At 39.9% G+C, this 20635-nt stretch overlaps 1 long non-coding RNA gene across 1 annotated transcript; it reads left to right on the top strand.

The window, feature by feature from the left end:
• The first annotated feature begins 1212 nt into the window (after positions 1-1212).
• LOC105046144 (uncharacterized) lies at positions 1213-20551 on the top strand. The gene is made up of 2 exons (XR_012141606.1): positions 1213-1924; positions 20315-20551. It is a non-coding gene; the product is annotated as an uncharacterized lncRNA (long non-coding RNA).
• The last annotated feature ends 84 nt before the right edge of the window (positions 20552-20635 follow it).

Raw genomic sequence — 20635 nt, 5'->3', positions numbered from 1 at the left:
TTTATTGACTATATATGGGTATCAGTAATTAATGATATGTTTATATGGATATGATATACTTATCTTGATCACATTGTAAACTAAAATTGATTTAATGAAATCACACGTAATAATTGGATAGAAAGGATATAGTTTGGATTAGCTTCGTTATGTGAAACAGCCTCTATGAGCTTATGTGTGAAAATTTGAAGTGATAAAAATCGAAAAACAGTCAGTTAGAAGCTTATACCTAGGATAGCTCCCACAGGCTTCTATCTGAGATAGCTCCCACAAGCTTATGCATGGAAAATGATTCGAGAAAGATCATGAAAAATTTGATTCGAGAAAAATCATAAGAATTTGATCTGAGAAAAATCATAAAAATTTGATCCGAATAAAGATCGTCACATGATCCTGCTTAGTCCAAAGTCGAAAAAATAAAGGTTATCAAACTAGAATTATGGAAAAGAGGTAACCGATGTCAAGACTAGATGAATTTATGTTGAATAAAAGATCTTATCCGATGGCATGTGATGATCTATTCCTTGATTGTGTGTTTGATGTATGTTTATGTCAGTATTTTTATTTCAAATATATGATATGAGTTTTATAATTTTATTTTGATATGCTTATTGATATATTTTCAATATATCTACTATTTTGGTGTAGATGCATGGTGATTTTTACTGATCTAGAAAAGCTCATATCCCTAAATATTTTTTTTTCGAGACTTCGAAAGCTTAGTTCGATTGGTTGGGTGAGAAGTCAAGTATTAAAACTCTTAGTGCTTAGTTAAATTTTTTAATACCATTGGACATTTGAATATTTGTAATTGAACAAGTTGGCTATTTAATTTGATGGGTCGACTCGATCGATATGATTGATATTTATTTGATTATTTTAAAAATATCAAAATTTATATATATTTTAAATCTTACATAATTTTTAGGATATTACTTTAAGATCATACAATCATATTATGTAGCCAACCTAGATGCTGAGTTCAAAACATAACAACACCAATATAAATAATTCTTAAAATGTATATAATGAGATTGAAGTAGAAATAATAAATTTTTTTTTTCTATATTTTTTTTATTTTTTTCTTCTTTCATAAATATTTTAATAATAAATAACTCACATTTTTTAAGATAAATGATTTCACACCGGAAAAAATCTCTCTTCAAACTAGAAATAATAAAAGACAAAACAAGCAAACCAAATTGCAAAGCAAACTACATTTCAATGCATGGTGTCCAAAAAAGGAAAAGAAGTTAGGGTTTTGGATTGTCCTTCTTCGGAGGGCCTCGGCACTCCGAAGGAGGGTCAGATGGAGCTCGATCCGGCTGGCTCACATAGAAGACCTACTTTTGCCTCCTCCTGGGATGACAATCGTGCAACATCAAAGGTTGACTCCGTTCCTCCTTGTCCGATGACTCAAGGTTCTGATCAACCTATGGCTGCTTCGGAGCTAGGCAACAATTCTCAGGGAAGGAAAGCCCCTTCCCCTCTTCGACCGACAGTCGAAAGTCAAGGCATAAGACAGCCTGCGACCTGTCGTTCTTGGTCGCAAGTTGTATAGGGGCCAAGGTAGTTCAGATGGGAATCCTCTAGAGCTACTAAGGAAGACATCGAAGCCCTTGAAGCAAGATTTTCTAAGGTTGTCTCCTTCACCGCGGAGGAGATCCGCCATGGTTCTGATCAATGGAAAACAGCAATAATAGGTAAATTTCTTAGTAAAGGTTTCCCTTTAGACTTTATTCAAAAAGAATTAAAAATCACATGGGTGATTGAAGGGGATTTCAAGTATTGCCTCTCTCTGAGGTTTTATTACTATTTTCCTTTCCCTCCACTGAGGTTAGATACAGGGTTCTTGCCAAAGGCCCTTGGTCTCTAGCGGGTCAACTTCTTGCCATGGAAGCTTGGAGATCTTCTTTTAAACCTGGTAAAGACCAACTGAAACATGTTTCTATCTGGATTCATTTGCCTGATTTACCTCTTGAACTTTGGGATAAAGAAATGATGTTGAAGGTCGTGGTAGCGGCTGGGAAACTTTTGTTTCTGGATGATTGGACGGAGAGGAGCACCAGAATGGGGTTTGCTAGATTATGTGTTCAACTGGACCTGACTAAGCCAATATGCTCTGGTACAAAGATTCAAGTCAATGATTCAATTACTTTGCAGGAATTTATTTATGAAGAGACCTTCCAGATGTGTGCTATCACTGTGGGAAAATTGGAGTGGTCCTAGAAGTCTGTGGTTGCATAGATGCAGGGGATTTGGCTGTTTCCAAGCCTCCACTGGGACCATGGATCAGAGCCTCTAGGGTTCCTGTAGTTGCTCCAACATCTTCTTCCACTAACAAATCTAGATCTCCAATGCCACCCTCTGAGGCTTCTCCTCACTCTTCTCACTGGTCCCAACCAAAGAAATCATTAAGAAAAAATTCTCCTTCCTCTTCAGACTTGAATCAAGTAGATCGGACGGTGGCAACTGGTGCCAGATTCGGTCCTCTCGCTTCTGTTGAGTATCAGGATTCCCAACCTATGGACGTAGTGGTAGAATCTTCAAGTGCCCCCCAAAAAAAGAAACACAAGCGCTCCCCCACACAAAGTAGAGGAACTTCTAAATCCTCAGGATCAGAGTCTCCTCAACGAAAGGTTGTCGTTTTTGAGGATTTTGAGCTCATGCAATCTGAACGGCAAACCAAATCTTATCGCTGGTCCCTTTCTCTCCTGTATCTACTGCCAAGAAGGAGGTCTGGCGAGTAGTCTCTAGTAGCCCTAAAAGCTTTTCCTCCTCTCATGTCGGATCGGCTCTTCTCATGATCAAGGTTTCTCTACTTGTTATCAAGCTTATTTGCATGATTTTCATAGTCAATTGGCTGTGCCTTCTGCTGAAGATAGGTCCTCAGATTCATCCACTCCGCAAGTGGGCCAAGTCTTTGGACATCTTCAAGAGGACTTATCCTCACAAAAAGTTGTTCGGTCTTCTGATAAGAAATCGGAGGGAGTAAATTCTCCTTCTCTTCCCTCTACCTCTCAATGAATATACTCTTTTAGAGCTGCAGGGGAGTAGCAAAACCCCTTTTTGTTAAATATGCGAAGTCCTTGATAGTTCATCATGATCCTATGATTTGTGCTTTTGTTGAAACTAGGCTTACTATTTAGGCCTTACCATGCATTCATCGTATATCGGGCTCCTCTTGGGATGTGCACATGATGCCATCCATTGGCCTTAGGAGGAATTATTATTACTTGGAAAAAGATTCTGGGCCAGATTTCTTTTTTTCATGTTGATAGGTAAGTCTGCTTTGGCCTTATCACTCCTTTTCAAGATCCCTCATGGATCATTGTTGTTGTCTATGCTAGTACTAGCGGTGACCACAGATGAATCATATGGGATCAAATTGCCAAAGCTCTTCAAGTTCATCCTCCCCTTCTTCTCGTAGGTGATTTTAATGTTATACTTTCTATTGATGATAAAAAGGGAGGCAAACCTTTCAAAGTGAATTGGAACACCAAGAAATTTAAATCCTTGATATGTGAAATCGATCTTATTGATTTTGGTTTCAAGGGGCCTAAGTATACCTGGTGTGACAACCAACTTGGGCTAGCAAGTGTTGTGCAGGATTTAGTACCACACGGTGCAACAGGAAGAAAAAAAATACAAAAACAAGAAATACAATATAAATACATAAATCGGTCTCAAGTCTACCAAGCTTCACTATGAGAGAATATAGTAAAGCTAATACAAGAGGAACTCACCATTCAACCCTTGTACAAGAGTCTTTCAATAAAAAATTTCAAAATCCTCACAAATGCTCTCTGAAATCTTTCTTGAAGTCTTTCTGCACTTTCAGGACGTCACCAGCTCTCCAACATAATAAACGACTAATCAATCGGAGCTATATAGGCTCCAGAATCACAAAAATACTATTTCAATAGGAATACAGAGTTCTAATCAAACCTAGAAACATCCGTGACCGTCCGATCGTGATCGACTCGCACCAAAGCTGTCCGATCGCACACATCAGGGCCATCGTTCATCTGATCAAACACGAAATCATCCTCAGCCGTCTAATCACGAACGGCTCGCTCCAGAGCTGCCAGATCATGCAAAAATCCTCGTAAACCGTGCGTGCACCGCGATTGAACTGCTCCCGCGTGAACCTACCGTGCACTGGCTCGCCAATCACCCACCATGTCAGCGTTCCTCACGTCACTATTCGCTCGCCCGTGCATGGACCGTGCGAGCACCCAGTGGACCGCGCCAGGTTCGCCTGGGCTGCACTTGTATGCGTCGCCTAGGCCGCATGCTCGCGACCAGCCCGCACGCCCCCCGGCACGCTGCGCCATGCACCTGCTGGGCTGCATGTGCTTGTGCATTCGTCGGGTCCGATCGCACCACTGTCGGCCCTCCACCGGCCGTCGTCGCCTCGTGCGTCGTGCCATCGCTCCGAGCTTCTTTAATGCGTATCTTCACCGTCTGGACTTTATTTGGGCTGTTCTTGGATTTGTTGGACTCCGTTCGTCGTCTTGGATCTCACCGTGGGCTCAGTGTGGACTAAATCTCAAGGTATCAAATCTCAACAATCTCTATATCGACTCGATATTCGATCTCCATCTGTCTCTAAGAACCTGTGATCCATCTCACCCCCACATCTTAGGGCATGCTTGCTGTCTCATGGATGGACAAATGTGGGAGACGAACTAAGTCGCTCGATCTCACCTCCATCATGAGCTGTGTCCACTCTGACCAAAGACCTGCTCAGGGAAGTCTCCTGTCGTAATAGAAATTTCACTCTGCGATGTCGCCTCTCGTCCTTCTGAGTCTCCCGTCTAATGTCCGATCCACCTCCACCTGGAGCTCTACCTCGCTTTGAGCTCCTTCTAGCTCATGAAGCTCCATCTTGCACTGGGCTCTTCGTCAGGTAGTAATGTCCTCTCGTCCTCTTCTTTCTCTTCAAAATAACCCTATCACCATGCAACACCTTCAGGATTCCTCCATTAGTTACCGTCCTGTAGCCTCTCGAATTCAGTCTGTCCAGTGAGATAAGATTTCACCTGAAATCGGATATGTATCGGATCTTCTCCAATCTCCTCACTACACCATCATATGTTCTCCAGTTGACCGTCCCAATGCCTCTGATCACACAGCTCGATCCATCCGACAGATAAACAGTGCCCTTACTGCTCTCCAAGGAGTTAAACTGCTCCTCTCTGTAACATACATGATAGGTGTATGCAGAATTCAAAATCTACTACTGAGAAGAAGTAAATACCTCATCAGATATCTCTAGAACATTATCTTCTGACTTGCTATAGGCCGTCGCTGCACTAGTCCTCGTCCGATCCCTGAGTTAAGGACAATCTCTGGTTAGATGCCCCAACTCATCACATCGATAATATTTGGGCTTGCTCAAGTCTCTCATCGTGAACTTGGATCGCCCTCATCGCGATCTCCTATCGCTCTATCTGTCGCCTCCTGCTCCTTCAGAAACCACCAAAGCTGAGCTACCGCTATCTGAGCTCGAAGCTGAGTTCTCCCTCCTGAGAACCTCATTTTGGAGAATCGTCGCGGTGACCTCGTCCATCTTGATGGTGTTCTTTTTCACTAGAAGAGCAGTCATCAAGGACTCATACGAAGGGAGAAGTGACGCTAACAAGACCAGCATCCTAGTCAGGTTATTAGCGACGAAAATTTTTTGTCTAATAATCAATTTTCGTCGCTAATATGTGAAGCAACGCTAACAAGACTAGCATCCTGATCTCACTACAACAAGACAGGTTATTAGCGACAAACATTTTTCGTCACTAATAATCGATTTTCGTCGCTAATACATATTAACGACGAAATTTTGGTCGCTAATAATTCATCGTAAATAATCCCGTCGTTGATAATATTTTACGAAGAAAAAAAATTTTCATCGCTAATAAATGATATTTGCGATGAATTTTTTTGTCATTAAAAAAAATAGGACAAAAAAAATTAATCTAAAAAAAGTATTTGCAATGAAAAAAATCATCAGTGATAAATAAAAAAATAATAGCGACGAAATTATTTTCATCGTGATTAATTTAAAAAGTTTTAGCGATGAAAAATTTATGTCGTAAAAAAATTTTTTACAACGAAAATAAGTCGTCACTATTAATTTAATAAAAAATAAATAAAATTGAATAATATTAGCGACGAAAATTTTCATCGCAAATAAGATAATTTTTTATAAAAATTTACGTTGCTAATAATTATTTACAACAAAAAAAATTTCATTGCTGTTAATTATATATTTATTGATAAATTAAATTATGTTAGTAAAATATTTTTGACGATGAATATTTCGTCGGGAATAATTCCATCGCCAATAATTTAGTCATATTTTTTTTAAAAAAATTATGAATATATATTTTAAATTTATACATATAATATTTTTTATAAATTAAAAAATTAAAATAAAAAATTTACACAATAAATTGATAAATAAATTTTATTATTTTATTATATTAAATTAAAATTATAAGATATTTGAAATAAAAAAAATACATCAATAAGTCGTTAAATATCGACATCTGGAGAACGAGCAAAAGATGGAGAGCGCTCGACGGAGCTCGGATCGGCCTGCTGTTGCCTCATCAGCTGTATCGTCTGCTCCATCTGCACCATTCGCTCTATCCTCTAAATCTGGAAGCACTGATAGTCATCGATGCGTCCGCTCCACCATTATTGTCTCGCCTGATTTGCGGCTTTCTGGATATATCTTCTCTACACAGTTACTAGTCCAATTAGTAGATAACAAATTTAATTTAAGAATAAATGATTCAATAATTAAACTTAAAAAAAATTTGGATGTCTCCAACGCTCTAGAGAAAGGTTCTTCGATGGATGTCGCCCTCGCCTCACTATCGGTGGAGACTCACCTGAAACAACAATAAATAAATCATTAATATGATAGCTATCTAAATTAAAAAAATTAAATTTTATTATATAAAAAAATAATAATACCACTCTGATCCACTTCACTCGAATCCGTCTCACTGGGATCTGCCAGTGCAGGACCTTCTGATGATGAAACTGGTGCGGCAGTAGAAATCGGTGAAGGCGCCTCAGCCTCCGAGGTAGACAACGAACACGAACGTCGTCATCTGTCTCCGGATACCATACCTACAATTTTTGATATATAAATGAATATAATATTAAATAATAATAATGAAAACTATAAATAGTTGAGCATGCAATAAATATAAAATAAATTTATATAACAAATATAAAATAAACTATAAGTAGTTGAGCATGCAAAATAATATTAACGCAAAATAATAACACGAAACCTAATCCCGAGGACTCGATGATTTTTTATTTTTTTAAAATATTTTTAACCTAAATTTTATTTTATAATTTTTTATTTTTTTCTAAAATATTTTTTATCTAAAAATATTTTTTCTTAAATAATTTTTTTTCCGAACGAGCTTCGGAGTCGGCCTCCCATGGCCCCTACTCCCATAATGCCAGCACCGTCACACACCCTGTATCGCCCGGACTTGGCCCCCGCGACCCCCGCTCCAACGGCACCGACGTCGGTGCTGTCACACACCCCGCATCATCCGGACTTGGCCTCCCACGACCCCCGCTTCCATGGTGCTGGCACTGTCACAGACCCTGCGTTACCTAGATGAGATCTCGATTTGGATCCCAATCCGAATCGAGGTCTCGACCCAGATCCCGATCTCGATTCAATTCAGATCGTGATTCAGATTTTATTTTTATGAATCATTTAATAAAATATTTGATTAATTTTTTATTTTTTTCATTTTTTTTCTCTTTTTTTTTTCCTCCTTTCTCTCTTCCCTTCCTCCCTCCCCATCGTGCAAACCCCTCCCCGCCACCGCCCCCTCCCCAGCCCCGTCTCCCCCAGCCACCGGCCGCCCCCTCCCTGGCCCCATCTCCGCCGGCGGCAGCCTCCTCGGCCCCGTCTCCGTTGCTGCCAGTCGCCCCCTCCCCAACCCCATCCCCCCTGCTCTATCCCACCCCCCACCCCATCCCATGTGCTTATGCCCCAGACCCCCTCCCCACCGACCGACAACCTCCTCGTCGGCCGACCACCTCGGCCCCATCTCCGTCACCGCAGGCTGCCCCTTTTCTAGCCCCATCCCCCCCTCTGGTCCCATTCCGCCCTGCCCCGCCCCTGTTTGGATCCCACCCCCTCCCCGTCGGCCGACCCCTCCCCGGCCCCATGCCGCCACCGACGGCCCACGGCACCCCACCCACCCCCCCGGCGGACGGCTTCGCCTCCCGATGGCCCAATCAACACAAGAAAAAAAAGGTAGAAAATCTTACCTCCGACGGATGGCGGGCGGTGCGGTCGGCGGACTCGGTCGACGGCAGACGGCGGTGGTGGAGAGGGGCTCGCCGGCGGGAAGAGACGGAGGGGAGAGCACGGAGAGAGGAGAGCTTGGGGAGAGGGAGAGAGATCAGGGAAAGAAGAGAGGGGGGGTGGGGGAAATAAAGATTTTGCGTGGTTTCATACGAAGAGACGTCGATTTGATGTTGATTGAAAGTAGGAGTATTAGCGACGTAATTTTTCATTGCTAATAATATTATTAGTGATGGAAACCAATTTTCGTCACTAATAATTCAAAAAAAAATTTTGATAAAAAAAATTTCTCACAAAAAAAATTATTTGCGATGAAACATAATTTTTCGTCACTAATAACCTTATTAGCGACGAAAAAATAATTTTCGTCGCTAATAATTCTCACCAAAATTTTTTTTCTCATTTTCTCGCTAAAAAATTCTCTTCCTACCAAAAAAATTTCTCTGATAAAAAAATTTTGCTACAAAAAAAAATATTTACAATGAAAAAAAAATTATCATGGCTAATAACATTATTAGCGATGGAAAAATAATTTTTGTCACTAATAATTTCCACCAAAAAAAAATATCCCCATTTTTCAAAAAATTATTTGTGATGAAAATAAAATATTTCATTGTTAATTATCTTATTAGCAATGAAAAATAATATTCGTCGCTAATAATTTTTACCAAAAAATAAAAAATTTATTTACGATAAAAAATATTCGTCGTCAATAATGTTATTAGCAATGAAAACTAATTTTTCATCGTCAATAATTCTACCAAAAAAATAAAAAATTTTCCTCTAAAAAATTTTTTTCTCTTAAAAAATTGCGTAAGAAAATTTATTTACGATGAAAATTAAATTTTAGTCGTTAATAATCTTATTAGATTATTAACTAACAATCAAACATAATTTATAATTAAAAAATCTAACTAATTAGATTTACTTTTTTGGTGGCAATACTGTCATGAGTTGATCGAAAGGTTTGAATGGACATCTGAACTCAAATTTAATCTACGAGCAGTTAAGACCCTTGAGATCCGACGCAAAAGGAGCATAGTAGAAAGGATAATACATGTTCAAGAGTATGTCAATTTTAGGATAAATCTTGAACTGGATGTCAATAATAAGATTTCAGCTAGTTAGAGAGTATCTGCGACAAACAATCATCGCATACCAATTAAGATCATGAATGCACTCTTGAAAAATAATACTGAAGGATCCAGCAAAGACTTTCTGCATATAGTTTAGAAGTATATGTCACAATTTAGTCCATCGAACAGTTGATAAAGTTTTGTTTTTTATACAGTTGGAAGTTTAAGTATATGAAGTATTTACGACGTTTCTAGCATTTCGCCGTAAAAAAATTCTAATTTTTATAATTTTTAAATTTTTATTTTTTAAAAAAATATTAATAATAAAAATTTAATTTTCATTGTAAATAATCAGTAATTTTTAAATTTTTTATTTTTTTAAATATTAGCGATGAAAATTTTTCATCGTAAATAATTGAGATCTAGTATCATGTTTTAATGTGTAAAGATCAAGTACCATATGAATAACTTTTTTGTAGATCATATTTTAACGTATAAAGATCCAGTATCATCTCCTTTCTATGTTCTTGAGCAGATACAAGGCCTTTGTACTTTGTGATCTTTGTCAGTCCATAGAACCAACAATCTATACAAAATTGAGCAATGAGACAGATTCAGAGAAACTTAAAGACGAAAAGTATTATCGCAAATAATGATCAACTTTTGATTTTTTTTATTATAAATAATAGATTATTTACAATGAAAAATATGTTTTCGTCGCAAACACTAAGTTATGTACGACGCAATACTTTCGTCGTAAATAATCTATAATTTTTATATTTTTTAAAATTTTTATTTTTTTTAAATATTAGCGATGAAAATTTTTCATCGTAAATAGTAGAGTATTGACGACAGAAAATGACTTTCCGTCGTCAATACTCCAGTATTTACGATGTAATATTTTCGTCGTAAATAATCTATAATTTTTATATTTTCTAAAATTTTTTATTTTTTTCAAGTATTAGCGGTGAAAATTTTTCATCGTAAATAATGAGTATTGATGATGAAAAATTGGCTTTCGTCGTCAATACTCTAGTATTTACGATGAAATATTTTTATCATAAATAATATATAACTTTTAAATTTTAAATTTTTTTATTTTTTTCATGTATTATCAATGAAAAATTTTCAAATATTAGTGATAAAAATATTACGTCGTAAATACTCGAGTATTGGCGACGGAAAATAACTTTCTATCATCAATACTCCAGTATTTGCGACGTAATATTTTCGTCGTAAATAATGTATAATTTTTAAATTTTTAAAATTTTTTATTTTTCTTTCAAATATTAGCGACGAAAATTTTTCATCACAAATACTCGAGTATTGACGATAAAAAATGACTTTCTATCGTCAATATTCAAGTATTTGCGATATAATATTTTCGTCGCAAATAATCTATAATTTTTAAATTTTTAAATTTTTTTATATTTTTCACATATTAGCGACGAAAAAGTTTTATCATAAATAATAGGTATTTGCGATGAAAATTTAATTTTTATCGTCAATACTTCATTATTTATGACGTAATATTTGCGTCGTAAATAATCTGTAATTTTTTAATTTTTTTTATTTTCTTTCAAATATTAGTGACGAAAATTTTTCATCGTAAATAATCAATATTTGCGATGAAAAATGAGCTTTCATCATAAATACTTGTATTATTTACGATAAAATTATTTTCATCATTAATATTTAAAAATTTAAAATTAAAATAAATTTTTTATTATTTGTGACGATTAATGTCGTCGTAAATAATAGATATTTACGATGAAATTTTTTTTCATCGTAAATAAGAAGCTATTTGTGATAAAAATAAATTTTTATTGTAAATATTTCATTATTAGCGATGAATTTAATTTTTTATCGTAAATAATTTTATTGACGATGAAAATATTTCTGTCGTCAATAAATTCGTCACAAAAATTCTCTTTTCTTGTAGTGTCTTCTCCTCAACTTTTTCGTCAATGCTAAAAAAGTCGGTGAGGATCTTCTGAAAGTGGCTGAAATGCTCCTACATGCTCTATCCCTCAGTCATCCATAGTTGGTATAACTGCCTCCGGAGGAAGAGAGTGTTGGTGAGAGATTTCGTCGTGTACAACTCCTCAAGGTTCGACCACAGCATCGTCGGAGAAGACTCGCCAAGCACATGGATCACCACCTCATCCGCTAGGTATAAGTGGATCATACTCACCGCTTGCATCTGGAGCTGTCTCCAATCTGGTACCTCCATGATAGTCGATTTCTTCTCGCACAAGAGAGCATCGATCAATCCTTGTTGGATGAGCATATATTTCACCATTGTCTGCCACAAGGAGAAATTGTTCTTTCCTTCAAATCTGTTGATCTCCATCTTGATTGTGCTTGTCGTCTTCATCTTTTATCTCGATCACCACCGTCGCAATCTATGCTCTGTCACCACTTTACTCTGATATCAATTATTGTGCAAGATCTGATATCACACGGTGCATAAGGAAGAAAAAAGAAACAAAACACAATACAAATATGTGGATCAACCTCAAGCCTATCTCCATGAGGCGTGCAAGCTTCACTATGAGAGAATAAAGCAAGATCAATGCAAGAGAAACTCACCACTCAACTCTTGTACAAGAGTCTCTCGATAAAAAGCCCCAAAATCATCACAAATCCTCTTTAAAATCTCTCTTGAAACTTTTTTACACCTTCAAGACATTAGCAACTCTCCAACGCAACAAATGACTCATCAATTGGAGCTATATAGACTCCAGAATCACAAAAATACTATTTCAGTAGGAATACAGTCCCAATCAATCTAGAACCATCCGTGGTCGTTCGATCGTGATCAGCTAACATCAAAGCCGTCCGATCACACACATCAGGGCCACCAATCATCTGATCAAACCTGAAATCATGCTCAGTCGTTCAATCACGAACGACTCACTCAAGAGCCGTCAGATCGTGCAAAAACCCTCATAGACCGCACGTGCACCGCGACTGAACTGTGCCTATGTGAACCTATCATGCACCGGCTCGTCAGTCACCCACCACATCAGTGTTCCTCGCACCGCTATTCGCTCGCCCGCGCATGGACCGCGCGAGCACCCGATGGATCGCGCCAGGTTCGCTTGGGCCGCGCCTACGTGTGTCGCTTGGGCCTGGGCCGCGCGCGCCCGAGCATGCCCGCATTGGGCCGTGCGCTCGCTGTCGGCTCGCACGCCCCCCCGTGTGTTGGCCCACACACCTGCTGGGACGCACGTGCCTGCGTGTTCGTCGAGTCCAGCCGCACCGCCGTCGGCCCACTGTCGGCTGCCGCCACCTCATGCGCTGTGCCACCGCTCTGAGCTTCTTTCACGCGTATCTTCACCATCTGGACTTCGTTTGAGCTGTTTTTGGGTTTGTTGAACTCCGTTCGTTATCCTAGACTTCGCTGTGGGCTCAATATGGATCGAATTTCGAGGCATCAAATCTTAACAGTAAGGATTTGGGAAAGGCTAGATCGAGTGTTTGTAACACACACTTGGTATGATCTTTACCCTGAGTCTCAAGTTGTTCATTTGGCTAGATTTGCTTCAGACCACTGTCCACTTTTTCTCATTATCACTCATAGGAGGCAATATCGGAAACTATCCTTCAGGTTTGAAAAATTCTGGCTCTGTTAGGGGGGTGGTCAAACAAGCTTGGTCCTCTGATTTTGTTGGTTCTCCTATAGATCGACTTCCTTCACTATTACAAAATGTTAGAAAACATATTATCTATTGGAATAAAAAAAAGATTGATAATATTTTCTGTACCACTGATCACATCTACTCTCATATCCTCTCACTTCAAGATCTTGAGGCCAAACAAAGTGGGCTGCCTATCGATCAACGCCTTTTATTACTTTCTCTATTGAGGGCCTTTCATAAAAATCTATGTATGCAAAATATCTTTTGGAAGCAAAAGTCTAGAACTACTTGATTCAAGGATGGCGATGCTAATACCCGCTACTTTCATTGTTCCACTATTTTAAGGCATCATCAAAATCTGATTTTACATCTTCAATCGGATAAAGGTTTGAGGGTAACATCTGAGAATGAAATCCGAAGTTTACTTCTTCATCATTTTATGGACCGTTGGAGTCTTTGATTGCAAGTTGAGGAGTTAGATAATCTTCATTTGTCTCATTCTCTCACAACTCCTCTTAATGATTTGTTAGTTTCTGACATTATATCTGATGAGATTGAGCATGCTATCTTCTCACTGCACCCAGATAAGGCTTCTGGATTGGATGATTTTCAGCCATTCTTTTTTCAAGTTTTCTGGGATCTCATTAAACTCAAGGTTATTACAATCATCTTTCATTTCTTTCAGCATCCTGTAATACCAATTGAATGGAAGCAAACTTACATAGCCCTGCTTCCAAAAATTTCTAATCCTCGGGTTGCTAAAGATTTCTAGCCTATTAGTTTTTGTAATACTATATATAAAATTGCTACCAAAATTCTTGCAATCTGGTTGTCCAAGGTCATCCATCATCTCATTTCTTCTTCTCAGGCAGCTTTTGTACCAAGCCGAAGCATTATTGATAATACTTTATTGGCTCAAAAAATACTACACTTCATACATTATGCTCCACCTAAACATTGCCTTATGCTTCTTAAACTTGACATGAAAAAGGCATTCGACAGGTTCAATGAAATTTTCTTGGTAAACTTGTCAAAGCATTTAATATTCATAGCAAGTTTATATCCTGGATCCTAGCTTGCATTATGCATCCTCGGCTTGCTCTTCTCATAAATGGATCTCCGACATAGTGGTTTTCCTCTACATGCGGGCTTCGACAAGGTTATCCCCTTTCACCTCATTTATTTATTCTTTATTCTGAATTATTATCGTCTTATATTTATAGTGCTATTCAAGCTAAACTTCTTTAGGCATATCAATCAAAGCCTCAAGGTCCTATAATTTCTCCTATCTTTTATGCTGATGATTATCTTCTTGTGACGAGGGCCATGATTTGGGATGCCATCACCTTGAAAGCCATTGTAGATACTTATTGCTTCGTTTCTGGTTAGGTTATCAACTTATCCAAATCTCACCTACATTTTAGCCCTTCAGTTGCCACGGATATCAAAGATCAAATTCTTCATCTTTCTCAGGTTAGGGTCAAAAGTGGAGTTTGGAACTATTTAGAGATCCCTCTATCTGCTTCTCCTCTATCTCCAGCTGATTTTGGCAACCTTACAAGAAATTTAGAGAGCAAAATTGCTGCATGGAAGTGAAAAATTCTTTCTTTTGCAAGCAGAACTATCCTCCTCCGTTCTGTGCTCGCATCCATTCCTCTATATACTATGGCTTCCATCCATGTGCCTATTTCTGTTCTAAATTCTTGGTTAAAGAAATTTCGTGCATTTCTATGTATGGGGTCATGCATCTAACAAAAGAGCTCTCCATCTCATCTCTTGGGATAAGATTTGCAAACCTAAAATTAGAGGTGGCCTTGGCTTGCAATCCTTGCGCATCAGACAATTGGCCTTAATAGGAAAAATTGCCATTAATCTTATTCTTCATCCTGTCTCTCTTTGGGCCCAACTAGTCTCGTCAAAGTACAACTTTTCTGGCACTTGGTTGGGCTATCGCAGACCTCACAGATCTTCAGTTATTTGGTCTGAAATTAGCACTATTGGAGCTCAGCTACAACAAAATTTAATTTGGATGGTTGGCACAGGTACTTCTGTTAATGCATTTTATGACCCCTGGCTCTCAAATGTGCCATTATCTAGATCCCCTACTTTTATGAATGTTGAAATTGATTTAGCTTCTTTTCATATTGCTGATTTTATTACCACTGATCGAAAATGGGATGCTCAGGCCCTTGCTGCCTGTTTTAATGTTGAGATGATGACTGCCATCATGCAAATACCAATCCCTCTGCATCTATGGCCTATCAGCTTGTCTGGTTTCAAACAGCATCTTCTAAAGTTTCGGCGTCGGATATTACTACAGTTATTTCAGCACATAACTCTGTTAATCACAATACATAAAACTTTCAATGGATTAGGAAACTTTCAATTCAAATGAGGGTCAAATGTTTTCTATAGAAACTCCTATGGAATTGCTTACCTTGCAAACTAATCCTAAATCAAAGGGGCAAAGGGGCATTATTCCTGATACTATGCTTTATTGTGATCTTTGTGCTGATATGGTGGAAGATCCTGAGCATGTTATTACAACATGCCTTTTGCTAAGCAATGCTAGGCACAGCTGACCATGTTTTTTGAGCAATTTTCCACTCCTCTTTCTTTGCCAGCTTTGACTACTCATTTGGCAAATGCCAAGGTAGAAATAAGGATCAAAGCAATGATGAGTCACATGGCTTGGCTAATATGGAAATGCATAAATGAACGCATCTTTCAACAGCTCACTACTTCTCCCACTCAACTAGTCAGGCAACTTCTTTCTTATTTTATGAGTATTAATAAAATTTTTGCTCCCACTTATCAGCCAGAGTCCTGGAGCAATTTTCGGGTGCAATCCCAGCACACTTCTCATACAAACTCCTTAAACAAATTACTCCCTCCCTCCGGCAAACTTCTCTTAAATTTCGATGCTTCAGTGCAGCCCAACAAAATTGGAGTTGCTTATTATAAGAGACGCCAATGATTGTCTCTTGCTTACTGAGGTAAATGCTTTCCATACCGCTCGGTTCCGCATGCTGAACTTCTTGCTGCTTGGATGGGCCTTAAAGCTGTTGTTGCTTGTCACTCTGATAAAGAATTCTTACTTAAGGGGGATTCCTTAACTGTAATCCATTGGATTACTACCCCTTCTTCATGTGATCTTGCAAATCTTTTTATTTTCAAGGATCTTATGTTCCTTAAGAATGTTAGGGATGTCTGGTCCGGACACAACTTTCACAGGACCTTTTCGATATTTTGCATCGCAGTAGGAAGAAAAAAAATAAAACAGAAACAATCAAATATGTGGATCAGTTAAAAGGCTCGTCTCTACAAGGCATGCAAACTTTACTATGAAAAAAAGAAAATTATAAGAGGAGATCACATCTTCAATCCTCGTATACCCAATCTCTCTCTCATAAGAAGCTCTTTCTCACGAAAGCTCTCTCTAGGAAGTCCCTCCTGAATCTCTAAAACGATCGCTGTTCGCTGTCTAACAGTCTGCCTGAATCACCCTGCTCCTACTCTCTGTTGGCGTCTTTCGATCTGCTGCTACTCTGGATCTTCTAAAACTAAACAATCAAAGCAACCATCATCTCTGTTTTGTTAACAGGGACCTTTAAAGCTCTGAATCCAAGCTGAAATAGGAGTCAAAATTGATGTTGGACTCCTCACAGCATCCAAACAGCTCCTAGGCCCGTCATATCTCATCCACAGCCACCAACAGCCGTTGGATCGCACAACTAGCCCAAAAAATGTCCGAAAATGCCCTTCGATACATGGTGGACCGTGAGAAGCGATTGGAAAACTTTCTCATAGTCCACAGCTCCACTCATGGACCGCAGGCTCATGTGAGCCGCGTGAGGAAAAAAAACGTGCTGGGCCTCCCGCGTGCTTGCTTGCGCACGTCGCACTGGGCCGTGCGCGCGCCAGCGCCCGCCCAGGCTTGGGTCACGCATCGCATGCGCCCACGCATCTACATGCAGGGGCACGCGCTTGTGGTCAAGCCGCTCATTGCTGCGCGTGGTCGCTCCATCGGCCTGCCGTCGACCTCTGCCACTCCGTAAGTCGTGCCATCTTCTATCGAGCGTATTTCCTTCATCCGATCTTCGTTTGGACTGATTTTAGGCTCGTTGGACTTCGTTCGTCGTTGCAGATCTTGTTGTGGGTTCAGTATGGATCGAATCTCGAGGTGTTAAATCTTAACAATCTCCATCTCGACTCGATATTCGGCCTTCTCCTAACTCTGAGAGCTTTTGAATCTCCTCGCCTCCATGCTTTGGGACAATCGCCTACTGATCATGGATGGATAAATATAGGAGTCGAGCTAAGCCGCTCAATCCCATCTCCATCATATGCTGTGCTCCTCTTGACCTGAGATCTGCTCGGGGTATCATCCTGCGACAATAGAGATCTCATCCTACGATATCACCTCTCATCCTCCTGAGTCTCGCATCTCGTGTCGATCCACCTCCACCTGAAGCTCCACCTCACTTTGGACTCTTCCTGACTCCTGAAGCTCCATTTCGCATTGGGCTCCCCACCAAGTAGTAATATCCTCTCGTCCTATTCTTCTCCTCCAGAATAATCCTATCGCCGCACAATACTTTTAAAATTCTTCTATCAGCTATCATTCTGTAGCTTCTCGAATCCAGTCTGCTCAGTAAGATAAGATTCCGTCTGAAATCAAATATGTATCAAATCTCTTCCAATCTTTTTACTGTACCATCATATGTCCTCTAGCTGACCGTTTCGATGCCTCTGATCCCACAGCTCGATCCATCTGACAGATAAACAGTACTCTCATTGCTCTCTAAGAAGTCAAATTGCTTCTCTCTGCAACATACATGATAGGTGCATGCAGAATTTAAAATCTATTACTAAAAAGAAATAGATATCTCATCAAATATTTCGAGGATATCACCCTCTGACTCGTTACTAACCGTCGCTGCAGTAGTCCTCGTCCGATCCCTAAGTTGAGAGCAATCTCTGGCTAGATGCCTCAACTCGTCACAGCGATAATATCTAATTTTGCTTAAATCTCTCGTTTTTGACTTAGACCGCTCTCGTCGTGATCTTCTGTTGTTCCCTCTACCGCCTCCTATTACTCTAGAAACCACGAAAGCTGAGCTGCCACCTGAGCTCAAAGCTAGGTTCTCCCTCTTGAGAATCTCGTTCTGAAGAATCGTCATAGTGACCTCGTTCATCTTGATGGTACTCTTCTCTACTAGAAAATCAATCACCAAAGACTCATACGAAGGGGAAAGCGACGCTAGCAAGCGTCCTGATTTTTTTCTCAACTTTCTTGCCAACGTTGAGGAGGTCAGTGATGATCTTCTGGAAGTAGCTGAGATGCTTCTACATGCTCTCTCCCTCAGTCATCTGTAGCTGATAGAACTGCCTCTAGAGGAAGAGGATGTTGGTGAGAGACTTCACCATGTATAACTCCTCGAGCTTCGACCACAGCATCGTCGAAAATGTTTCATCAGGCACATAGATCACCACCTCATCTGCTAGATATAAGTGGATCGTACTTACTGTCTACATCTGGAGCCGCCTCCAATTCTACACCTCCAATTCTACATCTCTATGGTAGTCGGCTTTTCCTCACACAAGAGAGCATCGATCAATCCTTGCTGGATGAGCACGTCCTTCACCCTTGCCCGCCATAAAGAGAAATTGCTCTTTCTATCAAATATGTTGATCTCCATCTTGATTGATCATATCTTTTCCATTTTCAATCTTGCTCACTATCGCCACAATCTACATTCTGGTACCATCTCGCTCTGATACCATTTGTTGAGGATGTTTGGTCAGGACACCACTTCCACAAGATCTTTTCGATACTACACGTCGCAGCAGAGAGAAACAAGAAATAAAATAAAAATAATCAAATACGTGGATCAGCCAAAAAGCTCGCCTCCACGAGGTATGCAAGCTTTACTATGTAAAAGAGAAAATTACAAAAGAAGATCATACTCTCAACCCTCGTACATTCAATTTCTCCCTCATAAGAAGCTCTTCCTCATAAAAGCTCTATCTAGGAAGACCTCTCTAAACCTCTGAAGTGACCACTGTCTGCTACCTAACAGTCTGTCTGAAGCATCTTACTCCTATTCTCTGTCGGTGCCTCTCGATCTGCTGCTGCTCTGGATTTTTTGCCTAACAACCAAAGCAACCATCATTTCTATTCTGTCAACAAGGGCCTTTAAAGCCCTGAAGTCAAGCTGAAATAGGAGTCAAAACTGATGTTAGACTCCTCACAGCACTCAAATAGCTCCTAGGCCCATCAAATCTCACCCGCAGCCACCTACAGCCGTTGGATTGTGCAACTGGCTCGAGAAATGTTCGAAAATGCCCTTCGGTCCACGGTGGACCATGAGAAACAATTGGGAAACCTTCTCATGGGCCACAACTCCGTTCATGAACCACGGGCTCATGTGAGCTGTGTGAGAAAAAAAACGTGCTGGGCCTCCCGTGCGCTCGCCCACGCACGTTGCGCCGGGCCGCACGCCTACCTTGGCCTGGGCCGCACCCATGCACGTGCCCACTCAGGCCTGGGCCGTGCGCCCGCACATCTGCACGCTGGGCCGCGCACTTGCAGTTGGGCAGTGCGCCGCCGCACACGATCGCTCCACCGGCTTGCCGTCGCTCCGTAAGCCGTGCCATCTTCTATCGAGCATATTTTTTTCATCCGATCTTCATTTGGGCTGATTTTGGACTCGTTGGACTCCATTCATTGTCACGGACCTCACTGTGGGCTCAGTGTTAATCGAATCTCGAGACGTCAAATCCTAACAAAGATACCCTCCCAGCATACTATATTGCACATATTAAAAAGGATCAAAATCAAGCTGCAGACTAGCTGTCTAAATTTGCTTTAAGTGGTGGCTTTTCTCTGGGGTCAGGAGATCCAACTCCTCCCCCTTTGTTACAAATTTTACAGAATGACAGTCTTCGTGAGGGGCATATCACTTCATAGCACTACAAGTTCTTATCCTCTTGTTTGTTGCTACTGCTACACACAGATACATACCTTCAGGTGTTACTACCGTTACACACAAATGCATTTCTTCAACCGAGCTGTCTCCTTCTTGGCACGCTTTATCACAATGCACTGGGTTCCGCAGAAGACCTACAACTTTAACAGCTTTTATGTTTTTTATTATGCCTCAGATGACACATGCCTTCTTTCAGATTTTATTTGCTTCAATTTGCTTTATAATCTTTATCTTCATGAATGCAAGGAATAGAGTAAAGATGTTCTCCTTCAATCCTTATCATTTGGAGCAGATTTTACACTGTCAGTGTTGCTGCGTCTCAGGATCTTTCACGCTGTATAAGCTCAGCAGCTCTCTGACCGTCATTTTGGTTGTCACCATTCTTCCATTTTGTTTATAAATTTTGTCAGCCCCTTTATGTTGCTATGTTACTCCAACGGTGTATGCTGCTATATTGTTTTTAAGAACTCCTCCCTAATATTTGCTCTAGTGGCCTGTTTTGGTTTCTCCCAGTCATGTACAAAGCCATCTGAGCATTTTGTATTTATTTCTGCTCTCTTAATCTAAGTTGCA

This window comes from Elaeis guineensis, chromosome 5 (assembly GCF_000442705.2).
Source record: "Elaeis guineensis isolate ETL-2024a chromosome 5, EG11, whole genome shotgun sequence".
NCBI lineage: Eukaryota > Viridiplantae > Streptophyta > Magnoliopsida > Arecales > Arecaceae > Elaeis > Elaeis guineensis.
The sequence above is the reverse complement of the archived record's forward strand: the minus strand, read 5'-3'. Positions and strand labels throughout refer to the sequence as shown.